Raw genomic sequence first — 12,222 nt, 5'->3', positions numbered from 1 at the left:
GGGAATCACCGTGCTTAAGGAAAATGTTAGTGATGAATGAGTTGGCGATGCTTCAAATGGCACTGGGAAGCTAGTTCACAGTACTATATATGTGGCCTTAACCAAACATCTCCACTAGATCATGACAGCAAATACCCTCTAAACCTTGCCTCCCATGTGAAATTAAAATTACAACAACAGCAAAATTGCATTAGCAGCTTAAGAAGTCATTCATCTATCAGGTCAAAACAAGCATCACATGTAAAGCTTGAAGACTGTGAATGAATCAAGAAGGACCAGGACGAGAGGACATAAAATTCTTCCTTTTCTTCATACATGTTTTGTTTTGTTTTGGTTTTTGTTTGTTCGTTTTTACAGTGCAGAGGCACAGGTTGGTAGACAAGGTTTAGAAGCCTCTACTTTAAATCAAGTGGAAGATTTCTCCACAGCAACATTTTTCTAGAGGAAGGCCGGGTTCACTTGGCTAATGAGGGTATAGCCCAGGACTGAGTCCCCCAAGCTCCATTTCTAAACAGCCTGTATTAACTTATATACATCAACGTGCCTTCTTGGCCCTCAGTGTCACTGCCAGTACGGAGGACACCATGGCACTCAACGGCCCACTGAACTGTGTGTGTGAGCGCAGTACAGATGCCAGCGAGAGCTGGCACATACACTTGGGCCGCAGGCCCTGGACAGCCCTACAGATGCGCGTTGATGATTCTCCTGGCTAGTTCCCCACTGGCAATATTTTCTTCATCTGTCCACATATGGATTTAGAAAACTGTTCTTTTGAAATTAGGATTGGTGTTTCTAGCCCCAGGAGATAATTTATGTAATTATGATGAGGGAATGAACAGAGCTCAGGATGGTTTCCAGTCTTTATGTCCTGTATTTTGTCAAGAGACATTCTGGCAAGCTTGCCTTTTACAACATCTCTATTAGAGAATCTAAGAAGCCTGTTTCTTCATGCTCCAAACACATTTGAAAGGAAATGCTGTGATTGGACATCATCACAGTCAATCACAGCGGGTGTAAAAGAGGGAGGGCAGCCATTAGAAAAGGAGAAAGAATGAAGAATAACCAGAGCATGTCTGTGGACAAAGCTTTCTGTCTGCATGCTCCAAGTCTTGACGGAACGGACTTGTGTGGGGTTGGGGGCAGGGGCAATTCTCAAATCTCTGTGTAGAACTCACAGACATTTCAGAGTACTACTGGAGGTCTGACAGACAAATACTGTCAAATACTTTACTACTTAATTTTACTGAGATTTTTAAAAAAGAAAAGAAATAGTGATGATTTGACTGAAAACATTCTTTACATTTGTATCTGTTCTTAGAGCTCTAAATCTTTCACTCACAGATTTATAAAACAAGCAAATAAGCAAAACGACCAAAAATAAAATAAAAAATCTACTTGAATCTTTGAAGACCTGGCAGGAAGAAAAGAGTCTACCAATTTTTTCCCCAAGCATACCACTTTGACGTTATCAATTCAGAAACTCAGAAACCCAGAAACCTCACTTTCATAAGGGCCCATGAACGGGCCCTATTCTAACCCCATTTGGCTTTAGGAAGGAACATCCCCTTTGTGAAGGGAGTCCATTTTATTTCTTCAGACAATGGAAGGCTTATACCTTGTAAGAGTCTTTAACCCACAAACCATCACAGTTTGGCATTAGGACAGACTTGCCACAACTTCCCCCAATGCTGTCGGCCAGCATCCATTTCCCAGTCTTCATATCCCTAAGATGGGGCACCAGGCTCTGCCTGCTGTGCTTCCATCTGGGTCTCTTGGGGTCCCTGGGGTTTCTGTGACGCTGGGCAGGTGGGGAGGCATTCTTGTCTGCTTCCTGGGGAGTTTGTTCAGCTCTTTCTTGACTTGTTTTGGGAATGAACTGGCAGCGTAAGCGACACTGCTGATAACTCTAGCATGCTCACTAAAAAACGTATCCCATCCCCTTTTCGTTGATCTGATGCCCCCTTGGTTCTCTGTGACTGCCGAGGAACTGGGTTGATTTGGTCCTCTCTTAGCCTTGGTTTTAGCCCCCTCTTCCCAGGGCAACCCTAGGCACTAGATCCCATGAGAAAAACAATGAAAGTCTCCGGGACAATGGAGTAAAGCCTTTTAGCCAAAGAAAGGAGGTGTGAACTGCTTCTGAACCCCAGGGGCAGAGGAATGGTGCCCTGAGAAGGATACGCTGATGGTCCAAGGAGACTGCTAAAAGGAAAACTCAGGGTGCTGGCATTTAAATCCTTCAGGCCACTCTCTGGGAAACTCCACAGTTTCTGAGTAAAAGCTGATCTTTTAGAAATCTGGGATGATGATATAAAAAGCTTGTGTCACTTAAATGCTGAAGGGGCAATGGCTTCTGACTCTGAGAAGCAGGACACGGTCTCTTGCATGGAGCATTAGGAGCAGCACCAGGAAAAGCAAAGGCAGAGAGAACAACAGGTGGCTTGCAAGAAGCAAAAAGTGTGAGGCACCCAGGGAATAGGGCTGAGTGTTTTGTAACTACAAACTGAAATCATGTTCTACTGTGATTGCATCCAAAATTGATTAGCAGGAAAGTAAGTGTCACACAAGCATAGAATTATTTGATTTAATATCTGCAAAGACACTTTGAGACATTCAGATGTTACATTTATATACATGAGTATGTGTATATCTGTATACGTATAGTATAGACATATACTATATCAATATGCTACATGTATTAATATATGTTAAACACTGTTAATAAGAGTTATTTTGTAAAATTCTAAAGAAGAAAGATTTTAGCACAAAACTGACTGACTTCAGGAGGTCTTCCTAGATTAACTTTATCCAATTTCTACATATAATAGAAATTGATTAATTTGTGGTTTACTCTTTCATTCAACCTAACTGTTAATGGCAGTTGACAGTTCTGATTGTATTTATCCCTGCTGTTTGAGGCCCCTCAGCAATCCTGTGGTCTCTGCTGTGTGATAAAAGGGGTTACATACAATCAGGCTGCAGTGCAGCTTTAAAGACAGCACCCTACTCTCCTGTTAGTTTACAATGTATCTTTTATGCAATTGTTCTTCCCCATCTCAATGATTTCATTCATGTATTCATTCATTTCATATCTGTTTAGTAAGCACCTAAAAGCCGCACACTGTATTTGGCATTGGGGTCGTCATAAATACAAACGGACCCAGTTATTCTCCTCTCCCTGCACTCAGTCCAGCTCCATGCTAGTACCATCCCTATAAGCCAACCCACCTGTTTTCTCCCACCTGTTTTTCATAGTCCATGGGCTCAGTGAAGACCATGGCTGGCTCTGCCAACACTGTATGCACCCAGGCAGCTCATGGATTATTGATGCACAGTGGGTATTGTTAGATTAATCTCTGGACTTCGTAATAGTCTAAATCATTTTTGTAAATTGAGAAAAAACTTCATAAATTTTCACACATGTTGTTTATATGTATAGTCAAATAGATTGTAAAGTGTCTTGAGCATAGGTAAGAAAGGAATTCTTTTAATTCTTCCAGCACCTAGTATAGGGCATTGGATATTTAATATATGCTACTTAATTGAATAGATATGTAAAAGAATGCACCTTGTACATAATGTCTGTGGGCCTGTGGTTAAAAGTTCCATATTAATACCATGAGTTTTTTTCCCCCCGGAGAAGTCAAGAAAAGTTGCATTAGCACCATTCTGACTCAATTATAGGCTCAAATTAAGGAGAGAAAAATGTGTTGGAGTTAATTAACTTAATTCTTTCTCGTGCCTCACTTCAGCTGCCAAATTCCATGACATCAAATACACAATAGCAAAAATGGTCTACAAAAATGTCATGATTCTACTATATCCTACCAGTTCATAGTGTCTCCTGCTCCAAAATGCCCAAGTATCCCTCACTTCGTGGATTGGATCTACAGTCAAGTCCCTGCTACACACACCTGGATCACTACTCTTCTATGTGTGAATTTTTGCATGTAGGGTTTTCTAGAAACAGAGAATTAAAGTGGAAGCTGAGACATCACCTGCAGTTAGCAGTTCCAGAAATCTAGATGGAAGTATAATGATTGATACCACCGTATATCAGTGCTCTCCAGAGAAACAGAACCAACAGGTTTTATAGGTGTAGATACAGATACAGATGCAGATACAGATACTGTATAGATGGTATAGATATAGATAGACATAAGAGATTGATTATAAGCAATTGGCCCATGAGATTAGAAAGGGGGGGGGTCCAAATCTGCAGCTCGCATCAGCAGCCTGGAGACCCAGAAGAGCCAAAGGAGCAGATGAAGACCTGAAGGAGTCTGCTGGGTGATTCTCTCTTGCTAGCAGAAGCTGAACTTTTTGTTCTATTCAGGCCTTCAGCTGATTGAATAAGATCCACCCACATGATGGAGGTCAGTCTGTTCACTTGAATTTCACCAATTTCAGTGTTAATCTTATCCCAAAACACCCTCCAAGTTGACCCAGACAACTGACCATCACACACTACGCAGTCCCAAACAAGAAGAGATCCCCCAGAGAAAAGTAAGCATCAGTCAGAGATGGTGGTGGTACCCGGCTGGCTTTGATAGGTGTCCAAGGTGGAGGGGGTTAGGGAAACATGGAGACAGAACAAATGTGTGCCAGTCTGCACGTGCTCAGTGCCACCGAGAGGTGTTCAGCGCTTGTGGACACACTCAGTTGCAATCCTGGGGCAGACCTGGACACTAGTTATAGAAGCCAAGCCCAAACAGCACAGCTTGTTTCTGACTGAGTACGAGAGTGAGCCTGCACTCAGCTACTGCTCTGCCCTTGGATTCCCAAGGAGTTGATAAGGATGTTAGCAGAGTTCTCAGCTAAGACTGCCTGGGTGAAGTCTTGATGACGATCACCTCAGGTCACCTTTGCAGTAGCCCGGAGGAAACATTCAATTTCAGCAAATGTATCAGACATGGGTTTTCCTTTATCAAACCATGCTGACTGACCTTTAATGAATTAGAGAGAAATCCATTCCACATTGCCTGGATAAAGATGTAAGACTGATGCATAAATCTTGACTTTAAGATGAGGTAAATTCAAACCAGAGTTAGGAGCTCATGCCTTTTGAGGCCATAACAAAGGTATTAGTAACTCACAGTTACATAATTATTTGAGTCTGTTTATATCTCCAGAACCCTACATTCCATTTCTTTAGCTCTCGTGGTATCGACTCAGACACTCCGAGCGTGGAGTGTTCATGAAACGCACCCCCTTCCATCTCTGCCCTGTTCACAGTCCTTCACTGCGTTTCTTTGTTAGACAGCAGTCTGTGGCTTCCTTTGTCCTTTTGTTTATTTGTGCTCATTTGGTGGAAGAATAACTCATTCATCCCTTGCTGAGCCAGTCTGATTGAAAAAAGAAATTCAGAACTTGTTTTCAGTCTGTTTCTTTTAAAACTGTCCCCTTCATCCCAATTTTGCTCTCAAGAGATATGGCCATTGTGGAAATTAAATTATAATTAGGGTCAAGGACTTTGAAATAATGACCCCCAGACTGACCCCTCTGTCTGTACTCTTAAGTGTCTCCTGTCGGTGCACCCAGTGTTGGGTTCTGGGCCATTTTAAACCTGTTTCCAGAACTGCCACCTGACACTTAACCGTCACACAATGTTTGGCCTTAGTAAATGCATCTGTTATATAGTACAGCACTAAATGCTTTCCTGAAACCCAGATAAATTATGTCTGCTGATTTTGTAATATGGCCCAAGAATTCAATTTAGGTGAATTTATCAGACATGGCCTTCCCTTTATCAATCCATGCTGACTGACCTTTAATAAATTAGAGATAAATCCATTCCGTATTGGTCGTCGTAACATCTGAGTGGAAGAGTAATCGGCACCGGATCTACAAACATGCCCTGCCTAATTTCCTGCCCTTAATGTGCTCCAGTCTGTGACAGGGTGCAGGGAGGCTCATTCAAATTGCTTCAGACCCCTGAAGAGTCCAGTGGGATGTGAAGTTGAAGGAAACGCGAGGTTCTTTATGCTGAAGAGGTAGGGAGGGGTGGTTTAGTCATCTGGGTGGGCTTTGCAAGGCTTGGCTGCTAGAAACAAAGGTTGGGTGATTTCGAGGAAGTTCTTTCCCATCTCTGGGCCTCAGTTTCTTTAGCTGCAAAGTGAAGTTGCTGGGAGAGGCAATCTCTAAGTTCCCTTTCACCTCTAATAACCTCCAGCTACAGGGAAACAAAGCAGGGAACAATTACTTGTACTCCAAGGTCAAATGAGCCTGGCATTAAGACTGGCCTGATGCTCAGCTGGGATCCTGAGTTTAGTCAAACTCACAGGGCCAGGATGAAATTGATCCAGTTTTGAAGATCAGAGGGAGTCAGAAGCAAGCAACGTGAGAGTTCTGTGTTATCCCAGAAGCCTTATTAGAGGTGTTCTCTGTAATTCCTGTCCTTGTAATGATCTATTTGAATTCCAATGTAATTAAGATTTTGACATCTTCTGAGTCAAAGGGAAATTTAACTCAACTTATATGAGAATTTGGCAAGATGATCAAAAAGAATATTGTCCTATGATGGAATAACTTTTTAATGATACACTAGTCAATCCCAACCCACCTACAAACTCTGAGATTCACAATCCCACTCACATATGATATAGGATGTAAAAAGTCCCACTATACAGGAATCTGTTTAACTTTGTTGAATGCAACATTTTGCAAATTTATCTGATATTGGGACCCATTTTTTTTGCTTGCTTGTATTTTCTTTTTCCAATGCAATGACTATTCGAAGCACTCAGAACTAATTTTTCACAGAGCACACTTTGGAAAATGCTTGTCTAAACTTTCCAGGGATCCTCATGTCTGCCACATGTCGTGGTCTTTAAGGCTGTTGCCACTCTTCCTTCCTTCGGAGAAGTATCCATCTCTGAAGTGACCTTCAAGTTGCACTTGTCTTCAAGTCCTGAGAAGAGATGTTCTCCAATTTGGCTGCACACTGCTCTCTTGGTGAGGTTTATAAAATTTGCCCAATGCAAAATTCCTAGCTTAAGCTACTTTTGAGTTGCCCCTGGAAGGTTTTAATACAGGATGGGGCAAAAGCAGGTTTGCAGTGGTTTATATGGAAAATAATATGATTGATAAATAATAATACAAGAATAAACTGTTTCATGTACTCCCAACTATAAACTTACTCTTGTCACACCGTGTATTTAAAGATATAAAATGAGCACATGAATAAGTAGAGGGGTAAACATTTATTTATTTTAAAATCTCTGTCTCTTTAAAAGTATCTCATGGCCCCAACCCCTGTGGGGAAGAGGAGGGTAGCAGAAACTCCTCTGTTTGAACTGATGGCATGTAGAGGAACCCTGAGAACGTTGGGTCTTCAAGTAGCTCAGAAGCAGAAGTGCTGGGCATGCTCTGGGGACAGCAGGCTGGGTGCTGCAGTGAGTCTGAGACACAGAGCCGTGTACTGAGAAGGGGACAGTCATTTCTGCTGGCTGGCCCCGGTATCCACAGTAATTGCTAACAGACCACATCTCTCCTTCCCCTCAATTTTTTTTCACCCCATACCCCAATTCCTAGCATGCTAACAGCATACTTTATTTCTGAGTTATTAAAAATTACATCTTGCTTATATTGATTTTTGACAGTTGCCAGCTGACCTCTAATTGTTTCCAGGTCTGGGGTTTCAAATTTACTGATTTCCCTTTTGATATTTTAATCATTCTTCTATCTCCTCATTCCCTTCCTTGCTCATTGTGCTTGTCTTCATAATTTCTCTAAGCAGCTGTGAGACTCTAGCTCCACTTTTCCCACTAAATGTTTCTTTAAATTCTGATGGGAAGTCACCAGCCACGCAGATGGGCATTGCAGTCCTGCACTTCTCTGATCTGCTTTGAGCCGCTGCCGTTCGCAAGGGAACAAGAGGCCCGTGAACTCCCTCGGGACACAATGTGCGTGTGTGGCTCTCCCTCTCTTGTTCTCAGGTGATGCTGGGGCAATATTAAGAACTTAGCACTGAAGCTTAAACAGGTGATAAGATAAAATGATAGAATATAGACAACATGTGTGAATGCAACCAAGTTATTCTGAGCAACTTGGGAAAGGCAAAATTGGGATTGATGTGTGGCCAAGTGAGCCTGGCTGAGGCAAACTGTAAGATGAGAGGTCAGAGAATTTGTCTGTTTGTTTAATGTGGTAGCCTCCATGCCTGGAACAGCCTGGGGCTACTAGAAGGCACTGAACAAATATTTGGTGAGCCGAGTATGGGGTTTTCTTCCTTTTCATGATTCTGACCAACAACCAGAGTTTTGGAACAAATTTAATAAGTAAAATCTAACAAGAAACCTCCACACTTCTCCCAAGCAACTTTCCTACTCTCTCCACCATAGTGGTCACTATCTTTGGCCCGAGAAAATATCCTAGAAATGATATCACAAAACCTCCTTTTTAGAATGTGTAGTCTGAGTATTCAGATCCACAGACTGTTAGAAACTTTAGAGTCCATTGCGTGAAGTGCTTTCATTTCACAGGGGCACCACGGAGTGCTCGAAAGTGAAGTGATTTCCCCAGGGGAGCCCTGGGCTGTGCAGAGCTCAGGGGGAGCACTTTGTCCATGCAGTGAGCACTCATGGTAAGCATGCCTCCTGCAAGGCCCAGTTCTGGCCCCAGGCAAATAGGGGGAGTCATCTTATAAGCACTTGTTCAACCAACCAGGTTAACTGAAATTTAACAGTTTGGGGTTCTTTTTTCTAGTTATAAAAGTTAATGTATTCTCTTCTCAAAATATAAAGGGGAGGGTAAAAAGAGAGTGCAGAGAGTAGTTTATTTGCCTCAGGGAGAGGAACCCTCCCACCCAACCATCCTTTCCTCACAGTCATGGAGCATTTCTTCTATAACTTGTGTCCCAGCACCTATCGCACTTCTTGGCACTAATAAGCGACTCAAGAAACATTATAGAATGGGATGACTGTTGATTTGGAAGTATTGTGGATTTGTGGATTTGAGCCAGAGTTGTGCACAAGGCTGGATCCAGGCATGAACTTGGGCAAATTTGTCTGGCTGGTCTGTAACAATCAGCCTCTGCAGTTTATGTGGGTAAAGGGGTCTATTGGAAGCTGCCTTTACCCTGGAAAGCAGGGCAGGGATACAAGATACCTGGAAATGACAGACTGGAAGTTTTCCAAATCAGCCCTATGGGGAGAGAGAGAGGGTAGAGGCAAGAGTCAAAGGAATCACTTCCCTTGACTCAGCGGCTTGGTCCGGTTTCTGAGAAACTGACCCTGAGATTCAGGAGGAAGTAGTTTATCTAAGGGGTGAAATTAACACAAACTGAAGAGCAGAAAGTGATCCAGGGAAGGAAGAGAGCCAATAAAACATAGGTATTATGCTGACTAGCACAGTAGATGACTTGGGCTTCATTCTGCCGAGAAACTCTGGGCAAAACTCAAGCCACAGGATTAACCCACATGGAGGGGAAGGAAGAATAAACCTTGCTTGAGAGACACTGGTTGCGGGTGGCTGCTAATTCCCTGGCACCTCTGGCCTACCACACGTGAGGGCAGAGCAGGCTTTCCCATCTCCCCGAGTCACAGAGATGCAGGTACCAGAAGCTGGAAGTTAGCTGGAGCGGAGTAAATGATTTGAGAAACCTATCAGGGGGCACTGATGACACCTGCTGTACTTAGTTTCGCATGAGGATGGTAAGCAGCTCTTCTTCAGAATATGACAAAAAGGGTGGCGGAACGTGGCAGGGGAACATGTAGCTTTGTTTCCCTGGCCTCATCATAGAAACTAGGGGAGTGCATTGCCTGTTTAAAATGCTGAGGTTTAGAATTTGAGAGCTCTGGGAAGCTGTCACAGGGGCTCTGGGAATACTGGATGATTTATAGGCATCTGCATCAGCATCAGCGTCAACAACAGCAAGGGGCTGCCAGAGCAGGACAAAATGAGTCTTTCTGACACCGTGTCAACCACTCCTGGGGAGTCCCAGGTTTAATTGGGGGAAGTTTTTCAAGTGGATCTTATATTATACCAATGGGAGCATAACTCGTAAAGTTAGAGTTGTTATTAAAGTGACTTAATTAGTACACATAGGCTAGTAAGACCCAGGAAAACTCCAAATATTAGAGTAAATGAAGTAGAAGGTGAGGAAATGAACATAATATCTTATAGTGGCTCCATATTCTCCACGTCTCCTCTTCCCACCATGGACCAAGACCTGGGGCAAGACCAGGCCTTGGAGGAGAATGTCGAGTAGATTGGCTCATTGGTGTCCAACTGTTCACTCATCTCCGTGACCTTTGCCTTGTGACTTTCCTTTCTTCCTCTAAGGTGGAGTGTATTTCCATGCTCCCTATGGAAAGGGAGCCTATGACTGGTTTGCATTGGCCCATGGGATATGAAAGGCAGTGAAGCGAACAGAGGCTTAAAATGTGTATTTCGTTTGCCCACATGAGCTTCTTCTATCTGCCCTGAGGGCTGGCTCCAAGTAGCTGCTTGTCTCTGTATGAAAAAGGAAATGTAGGGCATAGTGGGGCACACCTGCCCACAACCCAGAGCCTGGAACCCATCCAGAAAACACATACCCCAAAGCACAGCCACTCGGCTAGCTGAGCTCAGATCAAATTAGCCAAAACGTAGTCCACCTACTGACCCATGAGGTCCTGAGATTTTTGAGGTTGTTACTCAGCATGAGTTGACTGCTGCACATGCCACATGTGTGCACACATTTTGAAAAGTGCCTGGAATAAGGAGAATCCTGGACAACATGGCTGTTTAGGGCAACCACACTCAACCACCCCCAAATCTTTGAGCACATAATTAGTACAGGATTTGAGAGGAAGCAGAAGTTGGAAGGAAGCTCAAATGAACCAGCAATATGGGTAGAGGTGGGTCAGAAAGTTGAAAGGGAGGCAATGGGGCTTTGCAACACTAGGAGCAATCAAAACAAAGAGTTGTGAAATCAGGAGAAGGCCGTCCCCAACACAGGGGCCCACTGCTGGGCCGCCTCGGCTTTGGTACATTTAATCTATCGCATTAACACAGCTTTTAGAGTTACAGTCCCTCAAAAGGATTTGGACTCCATTTCTAATGCAGTTGCCAGGGCCTAAAACTGTCAATTAGAAAACCATTTACCCAACTAAACCCCTCCACTGGCTGTCAGGTGGAAGTTACTACTCCAACCTTCATTTTGGCCTTTTCTTTATGTGCAGATCCAAACTGTCCAAATTTGCTTCACCGTCCAAATCACATTCCCAGAGCATGTTGCAAAAAGGAATGCATGTTGAAACAGTTTGCATCTACGCTTTGTCTTTGAGAAGGTGTGACGCGGAGGTTTGGTTTGGCATGGATTTGGGCAACCCTTTTCCATGACTGCTTTTCTTGACATTTTTTTTTACTCCCTTAGTTCTAGTTTTTTATTGATTGAATAAAGTAAATAGAAATGACCTTCCTAGTCCCCTAATTACATTACCTTCATGCTTCTTATGGAAAAGTCATTTCTAAACATGGCCCCTTCTAGTCTGGGATGCAGAGGACAGTAAGTTGTTCCTTGCCCCACTTCCATGAAATGTGCCACCTCCAGGGACAAGGGAAGCTAACATTTCCCAAATGCTTCCGCCTGTGCTGTCTCATCTAATCCCACAGCCCTCCTGAGGGGAGGGATCATTAGTTCTATTTCATGGAGGGACAACTGAGGCTGGAGAGCTGATGTGACAGAACAGGATTCCTATACAGCCTGTCTTACTTGAAAGCCAGCTACTTTGTTTACACAGTCTGCTAGGAGATAAGAGGATTCCACAAGAAAATATCCTGAGGTCTGCCCTCAGGCACCCTGTGTAGGCACAGGCCCTCTACCTCTAGGTCTGTTTGCACAGTAAACTCAGCAGTTCTTTTTCACTCTCTGAACTCAACTGCAGTATCAAACTTTGGAGGCATCCTGTATGGTGTTATACCTGCTGATCTCCTTGCTTCTGCTCCTACCTCCCTCATAATATTGTCCACAAAGCAACACAGCAGCCAGCAGGGTTTTCTAAAAGTGTAAATCATACCACACATACCTAAAACCTTCCAAGATGTCCCCGTCTCACTTTGGGCCATATCCAAAGTCCAAGCCTTAGCCTACCAGGTTCTACACCATCCAGCCCCTGCTACCCCTGCTCCTCATTCTGCACCCATAGCCCACCATCACTTATTCATCAGGCACTCGTGGCTCTATAGGGACACTTCTGTTTCTAGAACATGCCAGCCTTTTCCTGGCTCAAGGCATCTACA

Source organism: Phyllostomus discolor, chromosome 7, assembly GCF_004126475.2.
Source record: "Phyllostomus discolor isolate MPI-MPIP mPhyDis1 chromosome 7, mPhyDis1.pri.v3, whole genome shotgun sequence".
Lineage (NCBI taxonomy): Eukaryota > Metazoa > Chordata > Mammalia > Chiroptera > Phyllostomidae > Phyllostomus > Phyllostomus discolor.
This window is presented reverse-complemented; position numbering follows the sequence as displayed.